This window comes from Cyprinus carpio, chromosome B20, assembly GCF_018340385.1.
Source record: "Cyprinus carpio isolate SPL01 chromosome B20, ASM1834038v1, whole genome shotgun sequence".
NCBI classification, from domain to species: Eukaryota; Metazoa; Chordata; class Actinopteri; order Cypriniformes; family Cyprinidae; genus Cyprinus; species Cyprinus carpio.
In genome coordinates, this window is record NC_056616.1 from 26331345 (window position 1) to 26350422 (window position 19078).

At 34.7% G+C, this 19078-nt stretch overlaps 1 protein-coding gene across 2 annotated transcripts in view; it reads left to right on the top strand.

Annotated features, from left to right (window-relative positions):
- The first annotated feature begins 484 nt into the window (after window positions 1-484).
- LOC109113763 (kelch-like protein 29) overlaps window positions 485-19078 on the top strand; it is a 249645-nt gene continuing 231051 nt past the window's right edge. The window contains exons 1-2 of one of the 2 annotated variants that reach the window (XM_042747377.1): window positions 485-732; window positions 18490-18558. The gene's annotated coding sequence lies outside the window, so the exon portion shown is untranslated. The remainder of the gene's footprint in view (window positions 733-18489; window positions 18559-19078) is intronic. The other variant, XM_042747376.1, reaches the window with a different exon arrangement.

Genomic DNA, 19078 nt, shown 5'->3' on the forward strand with positions numbered 1-19078 from the left:
GCATTTATAATAAAAAACTGTTGCAACATTGTCACTTTTAATCAGTTTAATGCACCCTTGCTGAATGTAAGGTTTCTTTCAATCAGCAATAAAACAAAACAAAACAAAAAATAAAATAAAAATAAAATCTTTGGTAGTGAGTGTAGGTGTTTGGATGCTTATCTCATATTCTATAGGGATTATATTTTTATATATTTTTTTATTTTAAAATTAATGCGTTAAACAGTTGATCTAGTCTTTTTCATAAAATCCACAATGAATATGTCAATGCATGTTTTTTTGTATGTATTTAAAAATGTATTTATTCATTTATAACAAAGGCATTTTGACATTTTGTAAGATAAGTAAAATATGATAGGAAATCTGTGAGAGGAGTTAATTTGCTGCACTTCCATATTTCGCCAGTAGGCGCCGCCAATTCTCGCGCAAACGCGCAGTCGGAGCTCATGGCGCTGTAAGTGGGAGGCGCTTATGTGGAGTAAAGTATCAGCTGGGAGAGAGCGGAGCAGCATTCACTCGCGTCTCTGTGTGCGGACAGCATCTGTCAACTCCCAGGACTAACTCATTCCAGCGCACAAAGAAGGAGAAACACACCTGCTGCTGATGCGAGGAGACACCAAAACAGACTTTACCGCGCCATGCGAAGAAACAACCGCTAGCGCCTGAGGAACAGCGTCCACATCTGAGAAACAAGGACAGACGCCTGGCATCACTGGGCAACTCGATCTGGAGGTGAGGCTGGAGATTCTGATGGTGACGAGGATGGCAGCTGTACATTATTATTGAATTGGGCGCTATTATGTCACGTGCGCGTTCTGGTGGCAGATTGGCACATGCCAGGCGCGCGCGTTCGGTGAAGGTGTTTGTGTGCGCCATCCTCTTCTGCTGGATGTGGGAAAACTTCCTGCTGGGATTTTAATAGCAAACACCGGATTGGGTCACTTGGACCACATGGATGATGCTTTTGTCCTGGATACTTCTTCAAATACTCGGTTTTCCGTTCGGCCTGAGACGCTGGAGATCTACCTGCATGGATAGTTTAGTTGCAACCCTTAAAGTGAACCAAAAGTCCATGGTTTCTTCTCCCAACCTTTCCAGACTGACTTTTATTGCCAATACATGTGAACTAAAACCTTAAATGCCCCAAAATGCTGTCTAGGTTTGGAGACGCAACCATTGACCACCTGGTTCAGGTGTTTGTTTACAGCAGGCGTTATCTATTTTTTTTTTAATATATATATATATATATATATATATATATATATATATATATATAAATAAAAGGTTTAAAACCAGTGACAGATTATTTTTATTTAACGAATTAATGAACTACTTTAACAATGCTAAATTAGTGTTAATGTACATGTAGCCTAGTTATTTGAGGAAACAGATCGTTTACAGTACAGTGTTCTGTAGTTGGTTTAATGTTTAAAATGATATATAAATATTTCATATGATGTATTTATTATATATTAACAGAAATATTATGTAATATTATTTTTAAGTTAAAAATTAATAATATATAATAATAGTTGTATTAAAGTATTATATTGAAATCATATTATATACATATATATTTAAACAATGAAAAACGACTAAAATATGGACTGCCAAACAAAAATTGCCAATCAGTTATTTAATCCACATTTAAACATAATATATGCATAATATATGTGTACAGAATAAAATACTGACTGATATTTATTTTTCCGTTTCAGTCCATATCATATGTTTTGCATCAAATATATAAAAAAAAATGTTTTAATATATTTATTATTTTAAAAAGAATTAAAACATTGATTGATATAAACAGAATTTTTATTTTGCATGCCAATCCAAAATCCCCATAGGGTGGCTTTTTGGTTGCAGACCCTTGAAAACCCTTGTATAAGAGTTGAAACTAAACTCTGCAGGAAAGTAGGTCTCCTGGAGCCCTGATTTGAGTTTTTTCCCCATGCATATCCTTATTGATTGGTACAATATCATAAGGGAGGCTGTTACAGTCGGAAGCTTTTGTTGAACCCGTAGGCTGTTATGCACAGAAAAACATAGTGTTCTGACTCTTTCGCAGTCAGTACACAAACACAATCTGAATTTACCTCTACCAGGCAACATTACGGGACTTACAGATCGAAAAATCGATTGCCTGTGCAAATGCTACAACAGTGCATGTGTAAGTGAGTTCAGTGTTATCTCGGAGGTCAGCTGTCTCTCAGTATAAACGTATTTCACACATCACTACACACATAACACTCGACCCGCTTGCCCCCGTGTCGTCGGGATAATCCGTGTCGTGCCATGCATGTGTCCTCATGCACACGCAGAAGTGCGGATTCCGTCGCAGCAGCAGTGGGTCTCGGTGTAATAGCAGTGCTGTCATGTTTGCAGACGCAGACATTGATAACATTGGCAAATGTATCAGGTAGCAGCTAGGAACATGCGCCGGATTAAAGGCTTACAGATTGGACTCTGAGCCGTCACACACGCACACAACCCATCAATGTTTTGACACTTCCAGTAGTACGAACGACTGCAGAAATATGGCTGAATGCTCTCAAGGTTGGACTGTGTTTAGTTATATTTTGATCCACATTTGTGCTGTGCCCATAGAGTGTTGTGGTGCCGGTCATATTGGTCTATCCTTCTCTTTTCCAAATCAATATGTTTTGAAAGCAAGTACAAAAGGAAGAACAAAGACTGAGAGGTTTTGCCTTGGCAGTGCAAATATGTTTTCAGAATAGTAGAATATTGAAGCAGGGATAGATTTCTGCAGCTTTCTTAAGACTGAGATGAGAATTTCTTTTCGAAAGCGAGGCGGTTTTATTATTTTCAGGATATAGATACCTTCTGGGTATGTTGTTATGAGTGGAGAGGATCGGTGTGGGAAGGCTGTTACAGGTGAGGTCCCGGTTATAAAGCTCATTGGATTTAATTTCAGATTGAGAGCATAAATGCTTGATTTCTTGAGAGCCGAGGACAGATTGGCGCCAGAGGCATCGCTAGACCCTTTTTACCTCTGTGCCCCAGTCAAATATTACTGATAAATCCTTATGTGTCAGTGAAGATTGCCAACCTGAGATTCATTTTCTCGGATAATAATTCAGCCGTCAAGTAGGGATGTAATGATTCACTCAACTCACGATTCGATTCACGATTTTGATTTCATGGTTCAATTCAATTCACGTTTATTTTATTTTTTTTACAAATTGAGATTTAAGACAAATTATAAATTAAATGTGTCCTTTTATTATTGTTTGGACAAAATGCTGCACGTTTCTTTGTGAAATTGAAATATAACACTACAATAATATACAAATATAGCACTTGTATATTATCGCCCTTTTGTTGGTTGTGATTGCTTCTTTTGTCCTCATTTGTGAGTCACTTGGATAAAAGCATCTGCTAAATAACAAAATTTAAATATAGTGTAAATAACAAAACTAAATTGAAATTTTAAAACAAGCCCAAAATCAAATAAATAAGTAACAAAAATAATAAAATAAATCTCTTCATATAAACAAACTAAGGCTTTGTCTGTGCTCTTTTTATTTGAATTTAGAGGCAACCACTGCATTTTAATCATGACCCAAACAAAGATGCTGCATAAATGCAACATGAGCAGTTTTTAATATAAATTAGATTTTATAATTTCGAAATTTGAAGCAAAAACAGAACGGTTCGACTTCAGTTTGGTGAAACTATACATAAAAAATATCTGCATGAAACTGAAACAGCAGACGAGCTGAACGAGACGCAGATTCACTCTCAGCCAGCAGGTGGTGCTTAAAGCGTTTCCTTGGTTACCGCTGTAAACAAAGCAGCGCTGCACTTATGAACTTTAATATGCATTATACAGAGGCAAGATGAAAAGAAAAAATACCACCTAAACTTTTCTAAAGACAGTAAGTTCCCCTCAGACATGCATTCATATAAAATCCTACCCTTAATTGAATTGCGATTTGTTTAGCATCTCAACCGATTTGAATCGTCACATATTTGAATCAATTTTCAACTGGCTCGTGGTTAATCATTACATCCCTACCATCAAGTCATGTGTGTTTTCTGTCAGCTCTGATTTTGCAAGCTGATTTTTTTTTATTTTGGTTGATTTTTAGTCAAGTTTTAGTCAGTCATGCTGCATAATGATTGAACTGATAATCACAATTATTTTGCTCAAAATTATCACGATTACTGATCATAATTGTTGTCATTTGAGAAATCACATCAGCTTTGTTGCACTTTCACCTTTAATCATACACATGGTTTATTCTACACTATCTAGTTTCCTGATTTATTATATTATCATAAATATAAGCACAGTATCTACATTATAAAAACTGGTAAATCTCAAAAGCTTCTCTCAAAAGCTAAAACAGTGACATTCCTAAGATTAATTCCACTTTTGTATTTAATCATACACATGGTTTATTTTACATCATCTAGTTTCCTGATTCATTATCATAAATATAAGCACAGTCTATGAAAAAGGGGAAAAATCAAAACTTGTCTCAAAAGCTAAAAACAGAGACATTCCTAATCTTAATTCCACTTTCATCTATAATCATACACATGGTTTATTTCACCAAATCTAGTTTTCTGATTTGTTATATTATCATAAATATAAGCACAGTCTTTTCATTATGAAAACCAGTAAAGCTTAAACAATATTAACCACAATAACTCCAAATTATATTCATGTTTTTATATTAAAATAACAATAAAATGTCTTTGTTTTGTGCCACAGAGGTTGCGTAAGTGCATTTGTTCAGCAACCTCAATTGCAAACAATATAGTGGAGATCCATATTTGGATTTATTACAGTTTATCATGGAGAAGGTTTAAAGGCAGATTTACGCAGCATTTAAGCAGACTGCCTGTATTACACTTTCATTTGAGCAGAATATATGATGGAGATCTCTAAACTACATGTTTTCAGATCGTCAGTGCTTTTCTGTAGTGTAAGATAGAGTCTATGCACAAATGGTTGCCAGGTTGCAAAGATAAAGTAATACAGTGGAGCTCTGATAGGATTTAAACACTCTCTGTAATATCTGGCAACCCAAGAATTTTTTCTTTCTTTTTTTTTGGGTGGGGGGTTAAGAAAATACAGACATAGAGAACTCACTAAAATATTGGATATCAAGAGTTATTTTTTTTAAAACTACATTTTACTCTTTTTCATTTTTCGTCAATGAAATTGCATGTTGATGTAGTCACAGTTCATGTTTAATAATGTCATTAGTGAATATTTTTCGTCATAGTTTTGGTTAACAAAATTAACACTATTTAGTGTTGCCAGATTCACGAATGAACCACTAATATGTGATCTAATTGGTCAAACGGGTTTGCAAAAAGGTCCGAAATTAAGGATTGAGTTTGATTCATTCGGACAGTTCATTTAAATTGAATGATTTGCAGCAAAACAATAACAGGACATTTCACAAGATCGAAAACAAACAGAGCACTGGATGGATGAGTTGGATATTAACCTAGAGTCCACTGTAGGAAACAAAACTTGCAAATGTCTTCTATCATTTTTCAACAACAAAGCAGCTCTATTGTGTGTACAGCTTGTGAACAACTCTGTACTTCAGGTAAAGACAATTTTATATCCATTTATGTTCAAAACAGTATTATAAAAGGAGAAACGCCCCTGCCTGGTGCTACATTGCATAATTTCCCACATCTTTTAGCGTGGCTGCCTATTGTGATGCATTATCTGTTCTGACCTCAGTCGAACTGCATGGAAAATGTAGGTTAATGTTTATATAAAACAATCTGGGCAGCAGTTCTGTGTCGTGCATGTTTATAATATCAAAATATGCATGCAGAGGTGTTATTTTTCTAACATTTGAAGATGTACGTTAGTATGTTTTTATTGATATGGCATTTGCACAAACATAAAGTGAAGCTGAGTTTGAGAGCAGTGTTTGATTTCTTTGTCTATTTATGGTGGTGAATTGTGTAAAAGTAATGAAACTAAACCAGATCCTAATTTAGAAGATGGAAGCTGCGTCAGTTTCTCGACTGCAGTATTGTGGGAAACGTCTGTCATGTATGTCATTTGTCATGTTATTTTCATCTTGCGCTGCCAAGGCAAAATATCTATTAATTAGTTAGGCTCGAGGTGTTGTTTGTGATTTGATAAATTACCTGTCTGCACTGAATGTTTTTTCTGGAATTTGATAATGCCTGCTAAACCAAATGACAAAGTGTTAGTCAAATAAATGAGTAGATGCAAATAGTGTTGAATTTGGTGGCCAGTTACACTGCCGCAGAAGGAAAAGCAGGAGGAAGTTGTTTTTGTAGGTCGCCTAATCAGTGAGTTTACATCCATTATATTAAACCTTATTAAGTCAATGACATGCGAGGTCATGTAAACACCTTAAATGGGTTTTCTGCTAGCAGAGAAAGGTCAGAATTGGTTTAATACTCTGCATAACTTGTCTCTACTACCTGGCAGATTTCGCTGAAAGAGTGTGCTGAGAATCGCACCCATCTCTTTGACATCCTTACACTTTATAAATGGCAAAAAAGAGTCAAGGGAGCAGCCTTTTTAGCCAATAAGAAAGCTTTCTTCATGTTTTGGCATAAATCCTGTGTGAAGAGCTGTGTTTTTAAAATGTGCTGATTTTTTATGTTTTTATACATGTAATTTTCAGTGTGTCGTCTGCTACCTCATCCTGAGTAATCGATCATGTTAAATAATGGACAATCTTTTTGGTAATTGATAAAATTCAGCAGGGATGTTATACACACATTTATTTTATTTTATTGTATTTAGAAGAGCACCAACAATTTACTGTTTTATATTTGTTTCTCTTATAGTTTACATGTACATTATACCATTTTGTCATCAGTAAGAAGCAATTATTGGTTTTATTTAGCAAGGATGCATTAAAGTAATGCATTTAATTTTAAAATGTGACAACATTTTACATTGTTACAAAAGGTTTCGATTTCAAATAAATGCTGTTCTTCTGAACTTTATATAGCTTACGTTAAAGAATACTGAAAAACAGTTTCTACAAAATATTAAGTGGCAGGACTGTTTTCAACATTTATAATTACAGTAGAATAAATGTTTCTTGAGCAGAAAATTAGCATTTCGGAACAATAATGTGAAACTTAAGACTAGAGTAATGATGCTGAAAATTCACCATTGCTTCACAGAAATACATTACATTTTAAAGTATATTCAAATAGAAAATACACTTTTGAAATTGCAATAATGTTTCACAATAGTGCTGTTTTTACTGTATTTCTGATCACATAAATGCAGCATTGGTGAGCATAAAATACTTATTTTTGAAAAACAGTAGTGTAGAATTCATTCATTCATCATTTATTTATTCGTGCTTTTAGAAATGTATGCATTTATTTATTTGTTTGCTTACAGCACACTTCATGCATAATGGGCAAATTGATTGACTAACTACTAAGTAACTAACTACCTTTTTTTAGCTTTTAAAGTTGCATTTTAAAAAATGTTAAAAGATCTGAGGTGATGCATGCTCACTTCAGTTTGACTGTACATGATGCTTCAGAAGTTGATTGCATTAAAAAATGCCCAATTCAGGACAATTTGAATCAGTTAGAACTAGAAACGCATAGCATGATACCAATGTTTGAACCTTGGCAATGTAGGTGAATATAGATCTGCAGGAGTGTGTAAATACACAGCAGGACTCCTGGCATGCCGAGGCCATATATAGACCGAACCCATGAGGATGCTCTGGCAGCCCAAACCGGCCTAAAACAAACAGATGAGATGGAAACCACAGTCTAACTGCTGACAAGATAAATGCAATACCTCTATTCAACCACACAGAGAGGTCAAATCAGCGAGAGACCACGTTAGACTGCTTCATAATTTGTGGACTCAAGCCAGTTGGGAATCCATGGCTGAGTGAATGTCAGAGTCTGTGATGAGAATTAGTATGCGGAATATTCAGCTCAGAGCCAAAGCAAATGGAGTAATATACTTGCTAATGTGGAGGGCAAAGGGCCTTGAGCGAACTGCACAGTTTTCCAGCCATTAGAGACTGTTGTCTGCCATCCATACCCTGTTCGAGCTGTCACCTTCAACCCCTGCCGCTCTGTAGATTTGCAGAGCTTTGCTCTATCCATCTGTTTTGAAACTGAATTTTGCTTTAAAACTCAGTGTGGTCGTGTTGGATTGGCGATTGTAAAGAGCTTTTAACAGCGCCGGATCAATGATGAACTCTGAAATCAGATTTTACATTCATAGACATTAGCGACTGCACCAAAGAGCATTTGCATTTTAATTTAAAAGTGGCAATGCATTTAATATCTGTAATGTGACATTTCTGAGGAAAAGTCATGGTTAATGGGAAATAATGTAGCATGGGATTTCATCGTATCCTTTGGGATTTGATGTGATGTTATTTGTTGTGTTTGCATAGTAAACCGCTAGTAAATCACTCATACTTAATGTTAGGGATTTTAATAAACTAAAGTGTAAAGTGTAGCATGTAACACATCCCAGAGAGTTTGTTTTACGGACATAGATGATGTTTCAATTTGTGTTGGTTGTTTAGAAGACGTGCTGTAACTTTTGTAGCCAATCTGAAGTACTACTTTTGCGTGGCGGATGATACATTGTCCAGAAAAAAACAAACAAACAAAAAAAAATCTCACAGACTTTCACTTTTGATGAAATACTATGAAAACTGACACACTTTAAATTGATTTTTTTAAGATTTAATTTTATATATTTTTAATATTAATTGTATTAGGTATAATTTTTTTAAATAGGAAATTGACATAACATTTATTATTAATAAAATATGTAATAGAATACATTTCATGTACTGTATGTAAAGTATTATTATTGTTGGTGTTGTTGATAAATTAGTTGTTAATTAAATTAGTCATGAATAAATAAAAAAATTATAAGTATAATAAAAATAATAATAATTATAAAATTAGAATGATGAGTATATTAATAATAATAATAACAATACTTTAAATTTACATGTTAGTATATTTACATTTTATAATAATAATAATAATAATAATAATAATAATAATAATAATGTACATTATTATAAGTAAATTAAATCAAAAAGTGACCTAATAATAATAATATTAATAATGATAACTTATATATGTTTGTAAATTAATGTATTATTTTTTTATTATTATTATTACATTAAATGAGAATGAGTACATTTAAATTATTGGTTTTATAATCATGGAAATCAGAAAATAAATTTTGGTCTTGGATGGCTTGAATGTATTGATTTGTTTATTTAGTTGTACATTGTATTGTGCAGAAATCAATTTTAAAAGCATAAGATTTTTCTCTTTAGAATAACATGCACTGATGAACTGTAACCAAGGAAAGACAATTATTAAGTATATAGCACTAGTCAGTTTTGATTCTATATTGTATTTTCTCACACTATGCTAGCAATTACACGCCAACCCGAGCTCATTCCCTAGTTTGAGACCTATGACTTCACTGCAAAATCAGAAGTCAGTGTTTGTTTAAAAATAGACTCTCTAGGCTGAATCAAAGCACTTGTACATTGGCTTAATGACCAGTGAATGTAGTGCTTATCAGAGCCTGTAATCTCCAGCCGTAACGTGGAGTCGCTTTCCAGCAGTACTGACTGATACCCAGCAGGGTGGAGGTTAAGCGGGCCGCTCTCAGATGCCTTTTACACCTGAAAGCTTCGTGTTTCAGATCTTCAGAACGCTCCCTCTCCTCGCCATTTTATTCCTTCCTTCAGCGTTACATCCTCTATTTGCATTCTATGTATCCATTATCGAGTATAATTTCTTCTCTCTAAATGTTTCAGATGGAAACAAATTGTCAGACATGGCGCTACTGTGGGACGTTGTGTGCTTGGGCATTATGTAATAATTTATTTGCTGGGTAAATAATTGAATCTGCCTTCAAGGATAGCTGCTCTATCTAGGGCATTAGAGAGAGTTCAGGTGTAAAACAGTGCCGATGATTTATGAATTTCCTAGATGCACTTGGCCTCTGTGGACCAGCCTGCCGTAGCTGGGAAACTAGCCACTAAATACTGCCCCTCTGGGGTCATCATGGACATTAACATATGCTTTTATATGAACCTGTTTAGCATCCACTGTTAACTAAAGCTCTCTAAACCTGCTGGCCATTCCTGGTTATGAATGATGTAGTCTGTTTTATGAAGTTGTATGCACGCTCAGCAGTGTATTGCTTTAAAGGGGTAGTTTGGCCAAAAATGAAAATTTTATCATGCACTTGCCCTCCAAACCTGTGTGAGTTTCTTTCTTCTGTTGAACACTAAAGAAGATATTTTTTGGTAACCAGACAGTTGACGCTAGCAAAAGAAAAACATGCTATGGAAGTCAATGGCTGCTGGCCTCTGTTTAGCTACCAACATTCTTCAAAATATCATCTTTTGTGTTTAAAGGAAGAAATAAACATGGTTTGGAATGACATGAAGGTGAGAAAATGTCAGAATTTAATAGGACTTGCCATGTTCTGTGTATGACTGTTGGTGAAAACATGTAAAAAAAAAAAAAAAAGAAATATTGGCATGTTTTGACATGTTTTGACAATATTGACATTATTTTGTTAATTTTTGTGTCTTTCAGGGTGTTAAAGGGTTCGTTCAGTCAGAAATGAACATTTTGTCATCATGTTACTGGCCCTCATGTTGTTCACAAACTGTCTGTCTGTCTTTGGCACACGGAATGATTCGTTTTGTAGAATGTCCAAGTAGCTCTTTTCTATGCAAATATGAATAGTTTTTCACACTGTTGAGCTTCAAAAAAGCCATGCATCAGATCTCACTTGATAATTATTATTATTTTTTTTCACCATAAATCGAAGTCATTTGCTAAATATCCACCATAGCACGCTTGCATATAATGATCATGGGGGCTTCAGAAGACTTTGAATATTGAGGACTGCTTTTATGATGTTTTCTGTCAAAGTTAAATTAAAATTTTTCCTCCTTTCTTTCCATTTTCTTTGTACATGATTTATTTTATTTTATTGAGTTTATCAGATCTCTTCTTTTTATATTAACCAATGATTTGAATGGCTATAATAAATATATAATGTATGTTTTTTTGTAAAGAAATTAATTTTATTTAGCAAGGATGCAAACTGATTGATAGTGACATTCATAATGTTACAAAATATTTCCATTTCAAATAAATGCTGTTCTTTTGAACTTCCTATGCATCAAAGAGTCATTAAAACATATACATAAAATATAATAATTTCCTTAAAAACATTAAGCAGCACCACTGTTTTCAACATTGATAATAAGAAATGTTTCTTAAACAGCAATTCAGCATATTCAAATGAATTCTGAGGGATCATGTGACACTGAAGTAATGATGCTGAAAATTGCTATAAATTCAAATAGAAAACAGTTATCTTAAATTGTTATAATATCTCCCAATGTTGCTGCTTTTACTGTATTTTTAAAGAAATGAATGCAGCCTTGATGAGTATAAGATAGGTCTTTCAAAAATATCTTTAAAAAAAAGTTATTACTCCATTAATCCACAAGAGTTCTCAATCCTCAGATAAACTGTCCATATGACTTTAAATATGGTACACAATTCTAGTGTACTTTATGCATTACTTGTGGATACTTTTATGGTGCTTCCTCCTTTTCCCATTTATACTGTGTGAAAAAGAGCAGCTTGGACATTCTGAGAAACATCTTTTTTTGTGTCCTACAGAAGAAAGTAAGTCACACAGTTTTTGAACAACAATGATGGTGAGCAAAATATTATTTTTGTTACTTTAAATACATTTCCAATGTTGTTTCATGTTGTCCTACCCAAATCCAATCATCGTGTATAATCATCAGGCTGCACTGAGGGAAATGATTATAAGAACAAGGGTTTCTGACTCAATCGTGCAACTACAGACGTATCATTAAAGACTCTTCATCGCTTTCATCAAAAGCAATCAGCGCACCTCAGAAGGGATTCATGTCTCTGATATCCGTTTATCCAGTGATGGAATTATTTGCTTCAGGCAGTTTCTTTTTTCTGAAAGTTTAGTCAGAGTGCAGCGGTTTGTTTTAGGGACAGAGACGAGCCAAGCAGTAACACGTTCACACCGGAGGTCGCTACTAGACGTTCCTGTTCATTTGCATAACGTGAACTTTTAGCTGGGTGAAACTGTCTGCTAGCAGGAGGAACTGGCTCATAGTGCTGAACTGCTTCTTTGAATTGCGGATAGTACATTTGTTCCTGTTTATAACTAGTATTTATGGCCCTTTTCACAATTGAATAATTTGATCATGGTACTTTTCTCTGATTTCCTTTTGTACCGAGCCGATTATGCTGTGCGCTATTAACGTTGATGATAAATTTGGAAGTGTCACAGACAATTTGCGCCTCCCAAATGTAGTTCAGTGAAAATTAGTAGCGCGGTTGGAGAGAAGCACAATCGGAGAAAGTGAGAGGATTTGGTTAGGGACCTAATCTCGAGGGTGGTGCTGCCGCTGTCGTGCTGTATTTGAATAATACGCTTTAGGAAATTATATGTTGCCGTCTTCATTAAGAAATGCAGGCGGCAGGGAGCATAATTATGGAGAGAAAATGAGCAAATGTCCACTGTTATTAGTTTCTTTGAGGTTGTGTGTGGTAGAAATTTTGACTTCTGCCGTGCTGGGCTGAAACCTTGCCTGAATTCGTCCCGCAGTAGCTGGAGCTCCAACATGTTGCAGTTGATGTAAAAGAAATGTAATTTTCTGTTCTGTGTGATGCCAAGGCTCAAAGGAAACAGGAAAAGACTTTATCGAAAGGTTGTTGGTAATTATATCCAAAGCAAAATGTTCGAAACGTTCATCTTGTGACCCTGGACCACAAAACCAGTCTTAAGTGTAAATTTTTTTGAAATTGAGAATTATACATCATCTGAAAGCTGAATAAATAAGCTCTGGATCGGACGATATTTGGCCAAGATACAACTATTTGAAAATCTGGAATCTGAGAGTGCAAAAAAAATCAAAATACTTAGAAAATCGCCTTTAAAGTTGTCCAAATGAATTCTTAGCAATGTATATTACTAATCAAAAATTAAGTTGTAAAAGTTGTAAAAACAACTGTTGGTTTCAGTTGATATATTTTATCAGTGTAACTTATCTGCTTAATCATTAAAGGTGCACCAAGAGATTTTTTAAAAACACTTGCCCACAACGTACCAAAACACACACAAAACACAGCCAATCAGCAGTAAGGAGGCGTGTCTTGTTGTGTTGTTTCTTTTTGATAGGTGAGTAACGTTGATTTTGCTTCGTTTCACACAACTTATCAGTGTTGGCTTTTGTTTGAATATGCTTGTGTGTCATCTTCACTTGTGTCTGCGATCATCGTTGCCATGGTTGTGTACGTACATGTGGGGCGGAGATTTCAAAATAAGGCGAGGTCCTGTTGGGGTATGGGTGTATTTGTTTTGGTGCTTTCAAATATCAACATCGTTTGGCAAAAATTGCTTAGTGCACCTTTAAACACCATTTTGATATTACAAAGAAAAAGATGTTTTCCCTGGTGGTAAGTCTGTCAATTATGTTACAAACAAACATTACAGGTAACATAGTTGACAATTTAACATTTTGACTCATAAGTTCAGTTGCATGTTTAGTGTATTTTCTTGATCAGATTAATTGTTCCTTGATAAATTGAATTTTCAGCATAATTACTCCAGTCTTCAGTGTCACACAATCCTTCAGAAATCATTCTGATATGTGAATTTGCTCCTCAAGAAGCATTTCTTTTCAATGTTGAAAACAGATGTGCTGTCTCATATTTTAGTGGCAATATATACATACAAGATGGCCAAATGTATGTATATAACTGAATATATGTATATAACTGGTTTACATTCAAAAGCATTGGCATTAACAGGGAGTCGGTCCTTCCTAACTTTTCCACTGGATGTTTTGAACTTGCCTGCTGGGATTTGCTCATATTCGGACACAAGAGCATCAGGCATTGATGTTGGGCGATGAGGTCTGGCTCACAGTCGGCGTTCTAATTCATCCCAAATGTGTTCAGTGGGGTTCAGGTCTAGTTTTGTGCGGGTCAGTCAAGTTCTTCCCCAACAGAGACAATCAGTTATTTCTATCCAGATGTCGCTTTGTGCACAGGAGAAAAGACCCTTTTCAAATGTTTGCTGTGAAATCTGAAGTACAGAATGTCATTGCATGCTTTAGTATTAAGATTTGGCTTTACTGTAATTACTAGGCTTCACAAAACCTTTTAATTAGAAGTGGGTGTCTGCATACTCTTGGCCATCAAGTGTATCTCGGGACCGTTGGATAATATTTTGTATTCTTATTGAGTTTAATCAATTTTTTTTTTTTTTGGTGTCTTATAAAGTGTCTTAATTTAGTTTTGCCCTGTAGGTGTTTATTGAATATTCCAAATTAATTACTTCCTCTGCTCAGCTTGAACTATGATAGTAGTGTGTGAAGTATTTTTTTTTTAAATTGCACTTCATGGATCCATGGATGTTTTCTTTGAGTCTTGAAAAGTGTAACGTCATTATGTTCCAGATTTGGTGTAATGTAATGCTTGTGGATTACCAGTCAAGTTTAAATGAACCCCTGCAAGCCCTTTTTTTCCAAACGGGCTAACGCTTGTTATTAATGGTTTGCCTCTATCTCATGGCCTGTAATTGGTCTCTGGTGATTGCCAAGTCTTTTGGATTAAGAAATGTCATTAAAATTGATGTATTAGGCCTGTGAGCTGCTTTCTCTGTCAGATAGCTTTTTTTAATCAATTGATAATTACAAAGATGATTTATGGCTTGACTTCGTGTTGACAGGTGAACAATAATTGCGACATGGAGATTTCAAAGCAGCATCTGTTACGGCTTTGAAAGAGATTTTTCACCCTTAGGTCTCCTGCTCAGTTTAGACAGGTTTGGGTGGTGGAGACTAATGGTTTAGTTGCTAACAGAAGGATTGCAGGTACAATCTGAGTAGACCAAGAGAGTCACTAAGTTAGCATGTTAGTTCATGATCCAGCTCGATCCTGACTGTGCCCCCAGGAAAACACTTAACCTGGGACCCACGACGGCTCCTGAGGGACTGTGCTTGCAATTAATACACTGAAAATTACTTTGCAGGAATTATGTGTGCAGAATTGTAACTAACCAACCAAAGGCATCATGAATTGGCCTTACGAGCGCAGTTTATCTTTCTAGTATTGACATAGGCCTATTGAAACAGTAAGCTAGCTGGACAGATTTGCTGTTTGCTAGTAGATGTGGGCTACTGCCGTTGAGATGAATGGCAATTTCTTTTTCATGTTTTTAAAAGCTCTTGTTAGGTATTAATGCCAGTGTTATTTTTTTTTTAATGTACATTTTAAACTAGAAAAAAAAACATGTTCTAATTTTTATTTTAGTTTGTTTCATTAATTTATGTAATTAATTAATTATTATTATTATTATTTTTTTTTTTTTTTTTAGTAAGCTTTAATTTGGTTAATTGCCAAGTTAATTTAAGACTTTCTTTTAATATTTATTTTATTTTAGCATTATTTCAGTTATGGAAAATATTTTTTTAAATGTTCAGGCTTAATTTTGAGCACTGAAGAGTGATATGTGGCAATTTTTATTTTTTTTTTAAATGAATGATTATTTAATTATCGGGGTTTAAAAAATGCCTCTCATAAGCTGTTTGTGGAACTGTTATTTTATTATTATTATTAATAATGAAATATAGTATTTATTAATATTTAGAATTTGATTAGATTTTTTTTTATTTTCAGTTAATTTTTTAATTTCAGATTTTTTTTTTTTTTTTTCGTTTTTGTTATTTGACGTCTTAGCTCCCGAGAGTCGCTAACCAGCTACTGCTGCTGGGACAAATGACCATGCTAACCAGTACTCTTACTAAAGAGCATTTTGTTGACAAAATTTTTATGAGAGGGAAAAATCTGTATTTTTGGTCAGTTTTCTGAAGAGAAAGATTGTCTATACAAATAACTTGGTTAACATTTAGTACTATACTACTGTAGCCTATATGATCTCAAAGCTAATCAATAAGTTCTAAGAACTAGAGCCTGACCGATATATCGTTTAGCTGATATTATCGGCCGATATGAGCCTGTCATCGATATATCTGTATCGGAGCTGGTCGTGGCCGCTCAGTCAATGCTTGTGTTTATACCGGCTGTGTTTACTACACAGAGCCGTTGTTCACTGACAAGCTGTGCAAAACAACGATCATATTTTGCGCATGTTTTGCGCAGCTTGTCAGTGATATTTATCATGCATCCCTACTAAGGATGTTATATTTGAAGTCTGAGCACATTTGGCTCTGTGTACATAGCAATAAATTAATTTCATTTCTGCACCACAGAGGATGGTTTGAATATCTATTTTTTATACTCCTGTTCTGGCAGTATTCATAATTGAAGATAATCTACCATGCATTTTCTTTATTAATTTAATTCCCCAGTGCCTTGACATGAAATGTCGGTTTCCTTGACAAAGTGCAAATGAACGCTGAGAGCAGGAGCCAACGGGGACATAAATGATCTTGTGTAATATAATGAAAGTACATTTCTCATTTAATGACAAAGTAAACATTCGTCCGTCTCTTTATTGTCTCCGATCAGTCTGTAAATACAAGCGGAGACGAAGGGGTCAGGAAATGTGCGAGATGAACGAACAGAAAAGCGGAATCGAGGGAATCATTCTGTCCAGACTCAATCTGATGAGATCCTCCTCTGTGTCTCTGAAAGCATTAGGTTAGACAGTGATTGCATTCTGAATCCTATTAAATTTATATAATCGGGAAAAGAAAGGATTATTACTCCCTATCAGTGTTTTGCTCCTTTTTCCTTTTGTGTGCCTGTAAAAGCTCAAAATTCACTCGATTTTCACTTGATTTACTGTGTCATGACTTCATCTCGACGGCTTTGTCATTTGATTGCACCATGTGACTCTCAAATGGAGGTTGAGAAGCGAATGGAGAAAAATCTGATGTGTCTACTCCATTAGAAGAGGTCTGGTTATCATTGCCAGTAAAAGAGTCCTAGAAGTGTGTTTCTTTGGCAATTTCCCATTTGAAGGCAGTAATGAAGTCATCGTGTTTGCTTTTAGCACTGGATGTAGCACTTGTTTGGTCATTTCTCTTGTGCGGCAGTTCTTTTAAATTTTTTCAATATTGTGCTTTTGTTGATATAGGCCATGTATCTTTTGTTGCAAAGTGTAGCAAGTTTTTACAAAGTCTTAAAGGAGTTTGTCACCCAGTTTGCTGAAATTTTACTCAACCTCAGGCCGTTTAAGATGTAGATGTGTTTGTCTCTTCATCTGAACAGATTTGGAGTAATTCAGCATTACACCACTTGCTCACCATGGATCCTACGCAGTGAATGGGTGCCGTCAGAACATCACAATAATCCACAAGTAATTCACAGTACTTTCTGAAACAAATTTGATTTAGCTATAAAGCTACTCTACAAAACACAATGGCTGAATCCGAAAGCCTAGGCAGCTGACTTGCTGCCTCGCTGCCTTATCAGTCAAGGACTTTGCAGGCAGCATTTTTGCACCTGAAACGGATTTCGGACTGGCTTCCGAGGCAGCATAACGGTTTAATGATCTACAACAAAATAGAACAAGTTTTGGTGATAAGTAAATTAATATTTAATTACTACAACACTGATTTCTCGCTAGAAATAGCATCAAAAGTGCAAAAAGTTAGTCAGAAATATACATTTACACACAAACTGAACACCAAACTCAATTTCGGACGCCATCTTTATTTTTTAGCTCAACCATCACGGAATGGAATGCACAGGATTGTGGGATATCAAAGGGAGCGAAGGATACATCTGTACCTCCGGAGAATTTGGATTTGGACGTACCTTGATGCCTTCCTGCCTTGGAATGCAGCCAATAGTGTCATCATCCAGCTTAATTCAGTTCAAGTTTTGTTCTCATCCGATCCGAGTGTCAGTGCAGTCAAATTGATAATACTACTGAATATTAAAAATGTTTAAATTTTAAAGTGTAATTTATTCCTGTTTTCAAAGCTGAGTTTTCAGCATCATTACTCCAGTCTTCAGTGTCACATGATCCTTCAGAAATTATTCTGATATGCTGATTTGCTGCTCAAGAAACCTTTCTTATTATCAATGTTGAAACAGATGTGGTGCTTCATATTTTTGTTGAAACTGTGATACATTTTTTCTGGATTCTTTGATGTTCGGAAAGAACAACATTTGTTTGAAATATAAATGTTTTGTAACTTCATACATATCTATACGGTCACTTTTGATCACTTTAATGCATCCTTGCATTAAATTAATGTATTAAGAAAAAAAACATTGACGAGATATTAAATTGTGGTTAACGTTTATTAACGTTCTCTTACAGCAGTTACAATTGGTACTAATTAAAAGTATACTTTCAATACTGTCTCTCTCCCTCGCTCTCTCTCTGTGTGTTTACTGATGGTGTTCTCTTTGTCTTTGCAGGCGCACCTGAGTATACTCCAAAGATCTCATTAGTCTGTGATGAGCATCATCATCCAGCACAGACCCAAGGTACCGCAATATCTGAAAAGATCCCGTTTTATATCTTTACACCCTTGTGCCTGTCAAAAAGATACATCAGTTAGCTCATTTATTGCAGACTGTGTACAGCTGGGGTGTGTTTCTGTTCCCTTTTGTATTAACAGAACTTGTCTCGACCATTAAATTTTTTTCCCCTTTGTTGCACATGAATGTGAGCGTTTTAGGGGACAGTAAATGTGGATATTGTTAGCTGTATGTAGAAAATACTTTTTACTTTTATTAATTACTTATTTAATTATTGGGGGTGTTAATTTACATGAATTATAATTTGCACATTAAATTATGTTTTTATGTTTGTTCATAAAAATATATTTTAGTTTTTTTTTAATAACAAAATTAGGACTGTATAATTAGGATCTTCCTACATTTTGTGTGTATATATATATATATATATATATATATATATATATATATATATATATATATATATATATATATATATATATATATATATATATATATATATATATATATATATATATATATATAT